This window comes from Halichoerus grypus, chromosome 3 (genome assembly GCF_964656455.1).
Source record: "Halichoerus grypus chromosome 3, mHalGry1.hap1.1, whole genome shotgun sequence".
Taxonomy (NCBI): domain Eukaryota; kingdom Metazoa; phylum Chordata; class Mammalia; order Carnivora; family Phocidae; genus Halichoerus; species Halichoerus grypus.
The window spans coordinates 87,932,254-87,949,294 of NC_135714.1; the positions used below are offsets into that span (position 1 = coordinate 87,932,254).

Consider the following 17,041-nt stretch of genomic DNA (forward strand, 5'->3'; position numbering starts at 1 on the left):
AGGAGGGCACTTGTTATGATGAGCACTGGGTGTTGTATGTAAGTGATGAATCATTGAATTCTACTGCAGAAACGAATCTTGCACTTTATGTTAACTACCTAAAATTTAAATTATGAAAGAAAGAGAAAAGAAAAGAAAAAAGAAATAAAAATCACCATTTTAAACACCTGATGAGGTAATTAATATAGGCAATAATCATTAGTGTCTGCTAAAAGTATTCAGTGAAAGATAGTGTGATGGTTAATTTTGTGGATCAACATGAATAGGTGACAGGGTGCCCAGATATTTGGTTAAACGTTATATTGGGTAAGTCTGTGAGGGTGCTGCTGGATGAGATTAACATTTGAATCAGTAGACTAAGTAGATTGCTCTCTCTAATGTGGGTGGGCCTCATCCAGTCAGTTGAAGATGTAATTAGAACAAAAAGATGACTCTTCTGCAAGTAAGAGGGAACTCCTCCTTTACTTCTTTGAGCTAAGACATTGGTCTTTTCCTGCCTTCAGACTTGAACTGAAACATTGGTCTCTTGGGGGTCATGCCTGCTATCTTTCAGACTGGAACTTAGGCCATCAGCTCTTCTGATTCTCAGGCTTTGGGACTTGGAGTGGAACTGTACCATCTGCTCTGCTGGATCTCCAGCTTGCTGACTACAGATCTTGAGACTTCTCAGCCTCCATGATCACGTGAGCTATTTCCTTATAATAAATCTCCATCTATCTATATTATTGGTTCTGTTTCTCTGGAAAACTCTAATACAGGTAGGAAAGGGAATTTTATAATGGAGGGATCAGGCTGATACCACCTGCACCCACTTAATCAATTTTAGCATCTTCTAAAACTGGGACACCAGATATCATGTACCCTAAAATGTGATATAATAAGAAATACTCAGCACTAATTGTCTTAATTTGTGTTGTTCAAGAAGCAGGGCATGGAAAGGAGGATTTGAGTGCAAGTCATTTATATAGGAGGTGAGCCCAGGAAACACCATTAGTAAAGGGGGAACATGATATAGGAACATGAAGGCAGTCGATAAAGCAGCCATTGTGGGTAACTGGAGCTTAATCCCACTGAGTAACTCCGAGAAACGGTGTTGAATACGTGCTTCAAAATATATTACCTGAGAGGAGAGAGCTGGTGTATTTATACCACTCCCTTCCGTCATTCTTCAAGGACTACTCCTAGGAAGTGGAATGTTCATTCCCTGGTAATTTTGGATTGCATTGCACGTAAGTAGAGAGGGCACTGGTCCCAAAGAAAGCGTTCATGCAAAGAAATGGAGGTTTATTCACAAGTGGAAGTCAGGATGGTATGTTCCACAATAGTAAAGGCTGAGAGGATGTGCATGCAGCATCAGAAGTGTTGGCTATAACCACTTACGAAGTATTCTTTACAAGACAAAAAAAAAAAAAAAAAAGCAAGGGCATATGTCTCTACTCTTTCTTTTTTTACATAAGAAGTTTCTTATTTTTAAGAAGAGTAAAAACAATAAAGAACTCCACAAAGAAAACCACACACACACATATGGAAAGAAAAGAAAAAAAAAAGAAACTATCTTCAGGGTAAAACTATCATGGTGGAAAGGAAGGATGGTAATAGTTTTACTACATGGCTCAGCTCTAAATCACACATACTTGGTCATAGTAATGTAAACACATGCACGCATGTGTATGGTGGTGACAGAAGAAGAAAGAGGGATAAATCTTCATTTTCCAAGGTGAGAAACCAATAGATACTGCCTAAAACATAAAGACCAAGAGTAACGATACACCTATTAGTTCAAGATATGGAGATATGTACCAAGAGATTTACCTGAAAGACTTTAGAGTGCTTGCCTCTAGGGAGGGAAAACTGGGGGAGGAGATGAAAATGACCAGGGATTTGCTCTTTGTCTTAAAATTCCTTATAGAATCATTTGAGTCTAAACTATTTGGATATATAATTTTGACACATACATACAAAAAACTTTTTTAAAAGACTGAATTAAGGTCAAATGAAGTGAGCATGTGGGAACAACCCTTAAGATGTTTGGCTTAGGGGTGCCTGGGTGGCTCAGTCAGTTGGGCATCTGCCTTCTGCTCAGGTCATGATCCCAGGGTCCTGGAATCGAGTCCCACATTGGACTCCTTGCTCAGCGGGAAGCCTGCTTCTCCCTCTCCCTCTGCTGCTCCCCCTGCCTGTGCTCTCTCTCTCTCTCTCAAATAAATAAAATCTTAAAAAAAAAGATGTTGGCTGAAAAAAAGAGCAGAGAAATGAGACAGAGCTGAAGAACAATACAGAATCAAGGTAGGATATTTGAAAAAGAAAGGATAAACTAGAGCAAATTATATGCTGATGAGAATGACCCAACAGAAAGCAAAGGTAATTAACTGATGGATGGAGGTCCTTGAGGGTTGGAATCCAAGGCACAAGTGAAGGTGGGCCTTTGACGCGGAGTAGGTAATCCCTGCAAAATAAAGTGAAAAGAGAAGATAGGCACAGATGCCAGCCCATTTGTATAGGAGGTGGGAAAATGAGAGACTTTCTACTGAGGATCTTTATTTTCTCATGTAAGTATGAGGCAAAGCCATTAATGAGAGAGGACCATACTTTGAGAACTACTGCTCTAAATAATGAATGGGCGTCTCTAGATATCTGAGAAACTTACCCTCATAACATACTGTACATTCCAACAGTCATCACAACTGAAAAGAGCAAATTAAATATTTTAAGCTAAACCAAGGAGCTATAAAAATTAGGAAACCCAGGGACGCCTGGGTGGCTCAGTCGGTTAAGCATCTGCCTTCAGCTCAGGTCATGATCCCAGGGTCCTGAGATTGAGTCCCATATCGGGCTCCTTGCTGAGCAAGGAGCCTGCTTCTCCCTCTGCCTGCCTCTGTCTCTCTCTCTCTGATAAATAAATAAAATCTTAAAAAAAAAAAAATTAGGAAACCCAGAGCAAAGTGTATCTTAACCCTTTCAGGAACACAGGTATTCTCGGGAAGAGGGTGATAGTTATGTAAAAGCTTGGTAATATCATATCGTAAGTCACTCACCTGGGTAGTAGCAGAGCATCAGTCTCAGAAGATGGTCTGGGATGGACAGAACTTAAAAGTTGCTGCACAAGCCAGAGGTAATGTGCACGAGGATCCCATTCACCCTCTACCCTCCCTATTGTTAGTTCAAGCCCCACCAACTGAGAAACTGGTGGGCTGACTTGGAGGCAAGCAGGGATATTTTATTTCCCTCTGGAAGGAATCACTGAAGATTCTGGAAAATTCCCTTCCTCCTACTCACTTCAAGTCTCTGGGCCTGCCAGAAGCTGGTTTGTAGAGAAAATCACCCTCTGGTCAAGGCAGTTCCATTTCTTCACATTTTGCTATGTGGAGAAAATACATGAGGGTATCTAAAGATATATTTTCTCCAGCAGGGGGATTTGATTGAATAAAGAACAAGAGAAATAGGACTGAAAAAAAATCCTTGAAACATCACCAATTTCATCTGAAGCATTTCCCTGGTGGTTATTGTCATTTTTTACCTTAGAAAAAAAGCCCCCAAATAGTGAATTTCAGAAGACAGTTTACTAAAAATTGTTATGTTTTAGAATTATGGTTTGTTCATAATTCAAAGGAGATCTTTTTCACAGTGAGTAGAAATAACTTGCTAGAATTCTAGGTTTTCTACTAATTAAAAGACTTTGGGTAAATCATATAACTTCTGGGGTGAAGTGGGGGCATCGGTTGGATAAATTTATCTCAAGGAATTCTTTCAGTTCTAAAATTATTCTAGGTTCTTAATTTAGGTGTCACCTGTACCTGAAAACAAGAATTCAATCAAACCCACAAATTATCTTTAAGCACCTTACTGGTTAAAACATTGTGTTAATAATTTCTGTATGTTAAAGTAGCTGAGTAGTAAGTAATGGGAAGCAACACCCAACACAGCATATATTCTTTTCCCTAGATTCTTTCAGCATAATTATGATGAAACTCATCCATGTTGTTGTGTATATCAATAGTTTATTCTATTTTGTTGATGACTAGTATGCTGTTGTACGGTGTTAGGATTTTGTTAAATTAACATTTGTTAAGTAGAGCACAGGTGCTGGATGGTAAATTGTGGCTCAACAACAGAACACAAAAGAAATAAAGAAGTTTAGGGGCACCTGGGTGGCTCAGTTGTTAAGCATCTGCCTTTGGCTCAGGTCATGATCCCAGGGTCCTGGGATCAAGCCCCACATCAGGCTCCTGCTTCTGCCTCTCCCACTCTCCCTGCTTGTGTTCCCTCTCTGTCTGTCAAATAAATAAATAAAATCTTTAAAAAAAAAAAAAAAGAAGAAGTTTTTTACTCATAGGTCTTTGAGGAAGTACATGGCACACTTTGAGGGGCCACACAAGGCAGGGTGCAGGCAGAGAAAGAGGCAGGACCTGGGGCAAATGCCTTTATTAGGATCCCAAGGCGGAATCCTCTGGGGTTCCCTGGCTAAGGTCAGGTTTATTAATTAAAATCAAAGAGAGCAGGATTTCTCATATGCTCTGCAGGGGTCTCATCTTTTTTTTTTTTTAAGATTTTATTTATTCATGAGAGAGAGTACAAGCAGGGGGAGGGGCAGAGGAAGAGGAAAAGCAGGCTCCTTCCTGAGCAGGGAGCCCAAAGAGGGGCTCGATCCCAGGACCCTAGGATCAGGACATGAGCGGAAGGCAGATGCTTAACTGACTGAGTCACCCAGGCGCCCCTGTGGGGGTCTCATCTAAGGGGCACATAGGGGAAAGTCCTGGAAGGCAGGGGAGACTGTTGATCACAAGGGCAGTTGGGGAAGTCGTATCAGGAACTTCCATTTGCGTGTGACTCCGTGGGCTGTTATCTAGGGTATGTGCTTGCATGAGGGGCTGGTGTCAGTGTAAGGTCCCTGCAGGTCCCTTGGCCAAACAAAATAGAGGCCAAGGCAGCAATACTGTGGAGTGGTTTAGTTAAACTCAAAACATGTGCATATGCCATGATTTGTTTATTCATCTACTGAAGGATATTGAGGTAATTTCAGTTTGGGGCACTTGCAAATAAAATTGCCATGAACATTCATATACAAGTCTTTGTGTGAGTATATGTTTTCTTCCCCACTCCCCCCCCCCAACCCCCAGGGGAAAAAAATCTAGGCATATCAATATCAGGGGAATGACTGCACCATATGGTAGGCTATGTTTAATTTTTTGAAAAACAGCCGAAACCATTTTCCAAAGTGGTGGTACAATTTTATACTCCTGCTAGCAGTGTATGAGAATTGTAGTTGCTCCACATTCTTGCCAACAGGTTGGTATGGTTGGTCTTTTTTAATTTAGTCATTGTAACAGTATGCAGTGGTATCTCATTATAGTTTTAATTTGCACTTCCCTAATGACTAATGATGTTAGACATCTTTTCATGTGCTTATTTGCTATCTGTATAGCTTCTTTGGTTAAGGGTCTGATCAGATCTTTTGCTCATTTTCTCATTGAATAGTTTGTTCTCTTATTACTGAGTTTTGAAAATTCTGTATATATTCCATCTCAAACATTTTATTTTTCATCTCTACAGGTTCAACATGGGTCTCCTTTTATTTTATTTTATTTTATTTCATTTTATTATTTTTTTTTTTATTTTTTGAGGGAGGGTGGGAAAGACAGAGGGAGAGGGAGAGAAAGAATCCCAAGCAGGCTCCACGTCCAGTGCAGAGCCCGACACAGGGCTCGATCTCATGACCTGGAAATCATGACCTGAGCAGAAATAAATAGAGAGCGGGGCCCTTAACCAGCTGAGCCTCCCAGGTGTCCCAACATGGGCCTCTTTTTAAAAATGTGTCTTCCATGCCTCCATTTCACATAAGCAATCTTTCTCCTACCTGTTTAAATATATGTAAAATAAGGGCGCCTGGGTGGCTCAGATGGTTAAGCGTCTGCCTTCGGCTCAGGTCATGATCCCAGGGTCCTGGGATCAAGTCCCACATCGGGCTCCCTGCTCCTTGGGAGCCTGCCTCTCTCTCTCTCTGTCTCTGTCTCTCATGAATAAATAAATAAAATCTTTAAAAAAAAAAAAAAAATATATATATATATATATGTAAAATAACCATGTTAATGTCCTTATCTACTAATTCTGTTTTCTGTGTTTACATCTCTTTGTATCAATTCATTTTTCTCAGTCTAGGTTATATCTTCCTCTTTCCCTGCCCCTTTCCTTCTCCTTACCAGACCCCTGATATTGCGAATTTTACCTTGTTGCATATTGCATATTTTTGTAGTCCTATAAATATTTTTCAGCTTTATTCTGGGTCACAGTTAAGTTACTCAGAGATAGTTTGGTCCTTTCAAGGCCTTAGCCTATGACTAATTGTGCCCCACCACTCAGAATACCATTTTGAGTACTTTGCCCAAAGCCACAGTTTTCTACTCTGGCTAGTGGGAACACGACCTATTTTCTGCTGGTTGTGAGCTCAGGGTATTTTCCCCTTTGTTCCTTTTGTTTTTTGGGTTTTTTGTTTTGTTTTGTTTTTTGTTTTTAAGATTTTATTTATTTGACAGAGAGAGACATAGTGAGAGAGGGATCACAAGAAGGGGGAGTGGGAGAGGGAGAAGCAGGCTTCCCGCCGAGCAGGGAGCCCGATGTGGGGCTCGATTCCAGTACCCTGGGACCATAACCTGAGCCTAAGGCAGACACTTAACGACTGAGCCACCCAGGTGCCCCCCCAACCTTGCTCCTTTTGGATGGTATTTTTCTCTGTCCTACATTAGTTTCCTCATTTGCCTTTGCCCCAGTGTACTTTCTGCCTCTCTGGAGCTTTCTCTGTGGTAGCTCTGTCCACTCAAGTACTCTATCCTCTATTTCCCTGAGTCCCAGCTTCAACTTCTTCACTCCACAGGACTACAGATTTCTGCCTGGGTTCCCCTCCCTGCACTGTGGCCAGGAAACTCTCTCCAGATAGTAAGCTGAGGCAGTTGTAAGGCTTACCTCCTTGTTTCCTGGTCTCTCAGGGGTCACTGGCCTGAACTGCCTTGTATCCAATGTCGGGAAGCCATTGTTTCATTTATTATTGCAGTGGGCTTTGTTCATTGTTTCTGGTGGGAGGTTACATCCAATCACTGATACTTTATATTCCCAGAAGTAGAAGTTGCTTTTTTTATGTGGCTACTTGTAGAGTAATAACTTCTTTGCTTTTTTTTTTTAAGCTTCACCATTTAACATATATCCCTAGACGGTATAATTTAGTCTTGACAATTTTAAAAGTGTGCTATGTCCTTAAAATGATTTTATTTTTTAAAAGATTTTATTTATTTATTTGAGAGAGAGTGAGCGCAAGAGAGAACATGAGCAGGGAGGGAGAGAGAAGGGAGAGGGACAAGCAGACTCCCCGCTGAACAGGGAGCCCAGCGTGAGGCTTGATCCCAGAACCCGGAGATCATGACCTGAGCCGAAGTCAGGCGCTTAACTGACTGAGCCACCCAAGTACCCCCTTTAAAATGATTTTAATCTGTATATGTACTTCTTCATCATTTTCATTTCCTTATAGTGCCTCTAAAGGGGAGTAGGGTGTACCTAAGTAAATTTGGAAATAGGTGGAGTCTGAAACTAAAGGCAAAAGGAACTGCACGTAAGTGCTGTGCTAGTTGATAAAGTCATTCCCATAAGGGGACAGCTTACCAATTCTGATACTGCTATGCAAGTGTAATGGAATTAAACAATTATGTAAGTGGATGGCACAAAGTAGGAGCCAAGTTTCTCACCATTGGAGTGAGAGTCAGATAAGCTGGCGGGGGGGAGGGCAGGGAGAAGAGGTAATAGATTTGGTAATGGATTTGAATTGGACACATTAGTAAGAACTCATGTTTAGCTTAATACAGATGCAGGTGATTATGTACAGAAATATTTATAGATATGTGTATATACGTAAGTGATATACATGTTTCTTTGCTCTGTTTGCTGAGAGGACTCAAAGGAAACAGCACCCCAGTAGAGTGAGTCCAGATCTTGGTTTCTAATACCATTTCCAATCAAAGGAACCAGGGTTTTGGGAGAAATGGCTGATTCTAGGACTAGTGAAGAAATATACAGGATGAGCCTGGAACATCTTGGAGTGCCCAAGTGTTTTTGAAGTGCAAAAAATAAAAAACAAAAACAACAAAACAACAAAACACCGCATTCCTGTAGATCTGACAAAGGAGCACAGAAGCCAAGTGGAAGAGCTCGCAATGGCCAAAGCTGGAAAAAATTTGAGGAACAAAATAAAGTAGTATAGAATTATCACAAGTATAAAATAAATATCTGAGTCCATATTGATACATAAGTGACTGAATAAATGTACAAATGGGGAAAAGAGACAAATATCCCATGCAGAAGGATTCCAAATAATTTATGTAGATACTCAAATCGCAAGGAGAGGGAGCATAAATTTCTACTCCTTAAATATGGGTTGTGCTCAGTTCCTCTACATTATGGAAATGGAAAACAAACCATAACTTCACAGTGAAGAAACTTGACAAATACTACCTCAGACAGGTAAGCAAGATCAACATCAACAGTGATAAATCACATTGATAGTGTGTAGTCTTGGTATGATGTGATGAAAATGACACTTTACACTGTGATCTTCCTCCAAAAACCCATAAGCCCAGTCATATCATGAGGAAAACATCAGACAAATTCCATTAGATAACCTACAAAATACCTCACCAGTATTCCTTAAAACTGCCAAGGTCACCAAGAACAAGGCAAGTCTGAGAAACTGTCACAGCCAAGAGGAGCCTAAGAAGACATGACAACCAAATGTAATGTGGTGTCCTGGATGGCGTCCTGGGAAAGAAAAAGAAATTAGGTAGAAATTCAAAAACTAAGGAAATCCAAATAAACCCCGGACTTTAGTTAATAATGTATCAGTATTGATTCATTAAGTGTAACAATGTTTCATACAAAGGTAAATGCTAACAATAGGGAAAACTGAGTGTGGGGGTATCTGCTTAATTCATCTGTAAATATAAAACTTTTTAAAGAATAAAGACTATTTTTAAAAAAGGAATCTTGACACCAAATGCTCAATCCCCAAATGGTTCGCATCCACTGAGCCTGTCCGGACAATAGCAGGCAAGTTCTGTTTACTCCTGGCCTCTCAACCCAATTCTCCCTCCTGAAAATTGCAGCGGTGCCCACTGTTTGACTTGGTGTTTGGATGTCAATACTCTGTCTCTTCTCACTGACATTCTAGACATGCATTTCTGTGGACTTAATCTGAGTTTTCTGGTGCTGTTCACTGCTCACCACCCTCACCTAATAAATACCCTAGGGAGTAGTTGCATTTTGACTCCACCATAGGCTTAGACCAAAGGCCAGCAATCCTTTACTCCTTCTTTCCCACCGTTCCCTAGAAGAGCTCTGCTTAATACGTAGTGAAATTTGCATAGTTTCAGCTTCCCTGGTGTCCATGTGCTCTTTCCTTCTGCCTGCACCTTCCTCCTATAATTAATTTTTTCATATTTTTTTCTGGTAGTCAGTGGGGAAAAATAACATGTCCAGAACTAGAATTTTCATCACATATTTCTGAGATCCTTTAAAGAAACATCCTCACCTATAGCCAGTTTCTTCTGCAGCTATTGATCAAAGAGTTTCCTACAACAGTTGAAACACTGAGCAGTTTATTTGCCAGCTGACTCTGTCTTATCTATTGTCGGGCCCACTAGTAGTACTAGTACTGTGTTTGCACGCTCGCGAGGGCCCATGTCAGAGTGACACTACTCCCCTGACTATACAATTGAAGAGAGTGTTTTCTCATTCTGAATAAGAGAACATAGGTCTCACTCCCTGACATCATGTACTAATTAGACTCTTTCAGATAGTGAGAAATAGAAACACAGATGGCCACCTTAGATAATGGGGTTTTATTCTCAAGATGGGAGAAGAAAGGGAAAGAAGAGGAGTTTTCAGCAGCCACACAAAATAGGATAATAAAGAAATAGCACCAAGGGCACGTGGGTGGCTCGGTCGGTTAAGCATCTGCCTTCGGCTCAGGTCATGATCCCAGGGTCCTGGGATCGAGCCCCGCATCGGGCTCCCTGCTCGGCAGGAAGCCTGCTTCTCCCTCTCCCTCTGCCTCTCCCCCGCCTCCACCCATGTGTACACTCTCTCTCTCTCTCTCTCAAAGAAATAAAATCTTTAAAAAAAAGAAAAAGAAATAGCACCATAGTTCTCCATAGAGTGGAAACTCCTTTATTCTTCACTTCTGCTTCTACTAGTTCTACCTCTACCAACTAACTGATTTTTCTCACAAACTACCCAAGTGACAGGATCTAATTTGATCTGCCTATCACAATCCAACTTAGGCTACCCCTTCTGGTAAAAGCTCTCATGCCAGCATATCTTTTAAGTTGCTGGCTAGCCTACAGATATGTGCCTCCAGCTCAGGTGTCCATCTGGAGTCTAATCACCTGCAACCAGGAGATGGGGTTCTGTAGTCTAAGGTACAGCAATTCATTCATTAGAAAGCACCTAGATGAGGGTTGTAGGTCTGGAAGAAACTCAGAATCATATACTCTCCTCTCACAAAATAGACCTATTTTCCCAAAGTTCCTTCTGTTGGAAATACCCATTCTTTGTAATGTCAAAGTGTGTTTTGTGGAAAAGGGTCCTGTGATAAATCTGATTCAACAAATATTTATAAGCGATTACAAAGTGCCAGGCACAGTTCTATGCACTTAAAAATGTGCGAGAAATGTGGGTTAAACAAAATAAATTTTGTACTGCAAAATCCTGTTTTTAGCATGCCATTATAAGTTCAAGAGAAGGGCTATAGTTTGCACTGTCTCCCAAATCTTTTAAACCAGGTTCTCTTTTTTCTGAAAAGCATTTCTTAAGCCTCAGATTACATCAAAGATACATCTTGAGAAATGCTTGATTGTATGACTGAGGTCCCAGGAAGTGATGTTGTCAAGGACACATGTGCTGTAGTAGCCAGTCTTCACAAGGTACCTCCCCTCCCCTAATGAGCCACCCCTCCTGGTATTCACCGCCTTGTGTCATCCTCTCTCACACTGAATCTAGGCTGACCCTATGACTTACTATAGCGAACACATTGTAGTAGAAGTCACTGTGTCAGTTCCAGGCGTAAGCCTGACAGTTTAAGAAACCTGGCTACCTCGCCCAAAGTTCTACATGAAGAAGCCACGTGGAGAAAGAGAGGCTCTGATACTACATGGGAAAGACCAAGGAATCCAACCAACAGGGAAGACCAAAGCCCCAAATATCAGGCTCCAGTGGGAACTATACCAGCCAAACCTCATCGTTCAATCCATCCTAACTAAAATGGCAGACGTGTGTATGAAGAAATCATCCTGGACATTCTGGTCCACAAGCCATGGCCAAATCCCAATCCACAGAACTGTGAGGCATAATAAATGGTGGTGGTTGGTTTTTTTTTTTTTAAGATTTTATTTATTTATTTGACAGAGAGAGACAGCGAGAGAGGGAACACAAGCAGGGGGAGTGGGAGAGGGAGAAGCAGGCTTCCCGCCGAGCAGGGAGCCCGATGCGGAGCTCGATCCCAGGACCCGGGGATCATGACCTGAGCCGAAAGCAGATGCTTAACGACTGAGCCACCCAGGTGCCCCTAAATGGTGGTTGTTTTAAGCCACTATTTTGAAATAGTTTGTTTGAAAGGAATAGGTAAACAAAAATATATAAAAAATAATTTAAGAAATTATTGTATAAACTTAATATATTTTGTCTAAATTATGTTCATGATTACATGTGTCTGTTTCAGAAATGACCCATTTTAGAGGAAATATAGGTATTTATCTATATATCTATCTGTATTTATTTATAGACCTACCTATATAGGTATTTATCACTGACCTTCTTTTATTTTTGGAAATAATCACTTTATCAGTAAAAATTAAAAATCAAATAAAGGAAGTTTTGAAATATTTAATCACAGAAAAGCCCATTTAACTGTGCATACTTCTTGCAGTAAACAAAATTAAAATACTTCATACAATAAGGAACTAAGAAAAAATTGAACTTGAGGCATCCATTTGTTTATAATTGGCAAATCTAATTTAAAAGCACATCGGCTCCATTTAGCCTGCAAATATCAATAGCAATTAGGAAATTGTAAATTCCTAACATTAAAACAAGATCCTAATTTCAGTCAGGGAATATTATCCTTTATTTCAAGCTTGGGGATACTAATTACTTACTAATTATTTACAAAGGATAAAATGTTAAACACAATCCTCTTTCCTCCTCCTCCTTTCCCCTTACTTTCTGCTCTGCCTTCCCCTCATCCCTAATTCTTTTCTTCCTTAATGTGCAGAATACTGAGTAGGTCACACTGGCCTGAGTGTTTGTGAGGTAAGATTCTGAGAAACCCCTGCATTCATTTCAAACCAGCCGCTCAGAAGGCCAGACCTTGTGTTACTATAATAGCAAGAAATCATCCCCCACTTTAGGATTTGTCCCTTTCTAGGTTGGGCAGTGTAGCAACATTAAATGCATAGGATCCTATATCAGAGCTCTTCACGCCGTACATAAAAGTTGTATTCTTGGCTGACTTTATTGGACACAGCTCCCAGATATTCACATGGAAATTATTCCATATAGGTATTTGAGTAAATGAAATTCACGAAAGCAGGGTTGTAGAATAAGAATTTAAATATTTAGGAGTTAAGTTTTTATTTTGGAATTACAGAAACACATTTCAAGATAATATGAAAAGACACACTAAATGACAGTATGTCCAATAAAACACAAAGTTAATGTTGTTAAAGGAAAAACTGGAAGAAAGGAAGGCATTGTGGAGCATCAGAGACAAAGCTCTTCAAACTAATGTTTCATAGTGCTTTCTATGTTTGTGTCCTCCCAAAATTCTCATATTGAATCCTAAATTCCAAAGGTGATGGTGTTAGGAGGTGGGGCTCTTGGGGGCTGAGGTTATGAGAGTAGAGCCCTCATGAATGAGATTAGTGCCTTATAAAAAAGACCCCACAGAGATCCCTAGCCCTTTCCAACACGTGAGTGCACAGCAAGAAAGCACCAACTATGAACCAGTCACATGGCCCTCACCAGAAGGAAACCATGCGGGTGACTTGATCTTAGACTACAGTCTCCAGAACTGTGAGAAATAAATGTCTATTGTTTATAAGTCACCCAGTATGTGGTATTTTGTTATAGCAGTGCAAATGGACTAAGACAGTGCTTATTTCTATTGTTTCTCCAGGGCACTCATTTATGTCTCAGTGTGTAATTTATGCAGAAACACAACTCAAGAACCAGAGTCCATAAATATTCAGGTATAGTTCCTTTAATGAAATATTTCCTGCAAAGATATAAATTGGTGATAGTGATCTGTTTCCTTCAATACAAAGGTTTCTCTTAAGATTAGTATAGTAGGATCTGATTTATGATTAGAAGACAAAGGACAACGGGACACCGGGGTGGCTCAGTTAAGCATCCGACTCTTGATCTCAGCTCGGGTGTCAATGTCATGGTTGTGAGTTCAAGCCCCAGGCTGGGCTCCACGCTGGGCATGGAGGCTACTTAAAAAAAAAAAAAGAAAAAGAAAAGAAGACAAAGGACAATTAAACCAGGTACCGCAAGCTAAAAGATGAAACAAAGTACAGTAGGGTACTATTGTTACTTGACAGAACTCATGAAATCTTACCGGAGATAAAGAGATGAAAGTCTGCCCAAAATTGTAATATTCCTCTATTAAATATGTGTTTACACCCCAGCATTTACCTTGGAATAGTAAAATGTAGGAAAAAGACTGAAAGGTCAAACCTGAAGAGAATGAAGTCACATATGCTAAAAAGAAACAAAATACATGCAGTTAACACTATGCTGACATCCAAACACTGGGCTGCAAGAAAGAGAAAAATAATTCTGTGTCACATTCAAGAGTAAACCCAGATAAAGCAAAAATTACAGAGATATATAAGTATGTTTTATTTCTCATCAAATCCTAAAAAGGTCATTTTATCTGAAGAGAAGGAAACCAAGATGAATAGAATCTTTGATATATTTACTCCATTTTCCCTTACTGTGTGTGTGTGTGTGTGCGTGCGCGCGCACACTCGACTGTGGTGGGGAGGTGTGGAGGTGGGAGATGGGGCTGGTATATACATACTGTATAAAAACAAGGCCAAGTTTTTTCATTTGGACATATAAATGTTTGTTAAAGCAGAATTTTTAAGGAAAAATCTGTGCTTACCAATTAACTATTTTCTTTAACCAACAAAGCTAGTCAAGTCTTTTGGTTGAAAGCGACTAAAATCATCTAAATGGATTTAAGCTGAAAATGACTGTTGGCACAGCTGGTTCTAGGTGCTCAAGGGTGTGTGGACTGTTTCTGTCTATCCCTTGGCTCTACTTCCCTCTGTGCCGGCTTTACACCCAAGAAAGTCTTTATCAAGAAATATCAGTTTGGGGAGTCTGCGTGGCTCAGTTGGTTAAGTGACTGCCTTCAGGTCGGGTCATGATCCTGGAGTCCTGGGATCGAGTCCCACATCGGGCTCCCTGCTCAGCAGGGGGTCTGCTTCTCCCTCTGATCCTCTTCCCTCTCGTGCTCTCTGTCTCTCATTCTCTCTCTCTCAAATAAGTAAATAAAATCTTAAAAAAAAAAAGAAATATCAGTTTGATCAGCAGCGACTCAAAGCTGATGTCCTAGCCTAGCAACCACAGATGAAAGAGAAGAGCCAGAGAGATGCCAGAGAGCCAGAGAGAAGTCCTAGGAAGTGTCCTGGGACTCAGTCTCATTCTTCTGTCCTGGACAATGTGCCTACCTATTCTAAATTAATCACAGGGCTTGGGAGGAGGGATGCTATATGGTACGTTCTGTGGCCAAACTCAGTCATAAGTCTTCTGGAACTTGGGCAGGAGTAGCAGAGTAGGGATGTTATCCCACAAAAACCACAGGGAAAGATGGGGGGAAGGAACGACTTACTGAGGGAAGTTGGGGGTTCTTTTACCAATGTAAGGAGGAATGAATGAACACTTGGCCACCAACATCTTCATATTAACCTGCCTGATTTTTTTCTTTCTTACAAAGGTACGTAACAGGTGGGGGGGTAAGGGGTCCAGCTATGTGTGCTTAATAGTAATTTGAATTCTAGACCAGGGAGCGTTTTGCCAGTGACAATAAAAATAGATTCAAGAAAAGGTTAAGGACTATGGAAATGACAACTAGGTCTCAGAGAAATGTGCCACCTGAGCAGTTGGTCAAAGAATCATACCACTGAGGTTTTGAAGTTGATTCCCTTTGTGAGCCTTTTCTGGCATACCACCACCCTTTGAGAACCCTTTCTCTGTCTGGGCAATTTCCTGCCTTTTGATCCACTTCTCCAAGGCAGAAGCCAGAATACTCTCCCACACTCAACTCACAGCTCGGTTGCAGGCATGGAACCTAGGTTCCTCCAATCACACACCCCCATGTGGGACATCAAACCAGAAATGAGCTACATGACAAGGCAAGGACTGCAGGAAATCCTTTGTTGTTGTTTATTTGTTTTTGCCAAGGTGACAGCTTAGATGTCATCTTTCACTGAAAGAGGACTTTACCTACCTTTAACTACCTTCATTTTGACCTCAGTCTGTACTTTTTAACTGAGTAAGTTCTTCTTCCCAGCTTATGTTTTAACTGAGTCAAAAGACCTCATGGGCAAAGCATCCCCTGATGGGAACCCAAACTACCCCTCAAGCAATAATGACTGCCTTGTAAGACTCTGCAGAATTGACCCCAAGACCAATAATGATCTACCTGACCTTCATGGCCACCTGCATGTACCCACCAATATTTGACCCACATTTTCCTTATATAAATTTAGAAGTATTTGAAGACAGCCTTTGAGACATTTGTCCCCTGTCTTCCTGGTGCTGTCCTCACAGAAATGATCCCTTTCTTGTTCCCTCACCACTGGGTCTCTCTGCCTTTGTATTTTGTCAGCTGCGAGTGGTCTAACCTGGTCTGTTTGGGACACCCGGAGCCAGGTGCTCTTGCACCCTTGGGCCCTGATTACATCATGATCAGAAGATAGATGTTCTGGCATCTCATGTCTAGAGTGAGTGGCATGCATTATAGCATCTGGTTTCATGGGGTGGTTACTGGCACAATCTCACAATGTGATTTAGACATTATTTTTCTGAAGTGCCTAGCCTCCAAACCTGGCTCTCTAGTCCTCTAAAGATTCTCTGAGCCATCTACTTTTCCTTGAGAAATGCCTCTTTTCTGGGGCACCTGGGTGGCTCAGTTGGTTAAGCGACTGCCTTCGGCTCAGGTCATGATCCTGGGGTCCTGGGATCGAGCCCCGCGTTGGGCTCCCTGCTCTGCAGGAAGCCTGCTTCTCCCTCTCCCACTCCCCCTGCTTGTGTTCCCTCTCTTGTTGTGTCTCTCTCTGTCAAATAAATAAATAAAATCTTTAAAAAAAAAAAAGAGGACACCAGTCATACTGGATTAGGGCCACCCGAATGACCTCATATTAACTTAATTACCTCTTTAAAGACCTTATCTCCAAATATAATCACCTGCTGAGGTATTGGGGGTTAGGACTTCAATACATGAATTGGGGGTGGGACGCAACTCAACTCATCATAGTCACCATAGTGGGCTGGTGATCAGAAAGAGGATCGAGTTGAGGAGAAGAAATTTACCACTGCTACTAAAGAAGAAGCCAATATACATACTTTACAAACAAGAGTAGAGTACTATAACATTTTTATTTTATTTTATATTTTAAAGATTTTATTTATTTATTTGTCAGAAAGAGGGAGCACAAGCAGGGGGAGCAGCAGGCAGAGGGAGAGGGAGAAGCAGGCTCCCCGCTGAGCAGGGAGCCTGACACAGGACTCCATCCCAGGACCCTGGGATCATGACCTGAGCCGAAGGCAGATGCTCAACCGACTAAGCCACCCAGGCGTCCCACTGTAACATTTTTATATGAAAGACATATATATGTACTAAAGTTTGTTGAGAGCATAACAGATGTAAAAGGAAAAATTGAGCACTTGTTGGATGAGTTTACCACTGCTAACCCCAGATCCAGATAATAAAAATAAT

General features: G+C 41.0%; 1 long non-coding RNA gene across 2 annotated transcripts in view; it reads left to right on the forward strand.

Annotated features, from left to right (window-relative positions):
• The window catches only part of LOC118553040 (uncharacterized), a 65,070-nt gene that overhangs the window by 4,258 nt on the left and 43,771 nt on the right, over positions 1 to 17,041 (forward strand). The window contains exons 2-3 of one of the 2 annotated variants that reach the window (XR_004925793.2): positions 554 to 683; positions 13,208 to 13,280. This is a non-coding gene — a long non-coding RNA (uncharacterized LOC118553040). The remainder of the gene's footprint in view (positions 1 to 553; positions 684 to 13,207; positions 13,281 to 17,041) is intronic. The other variant, XR_013446426.1, reaches the window with a different exon arrangement.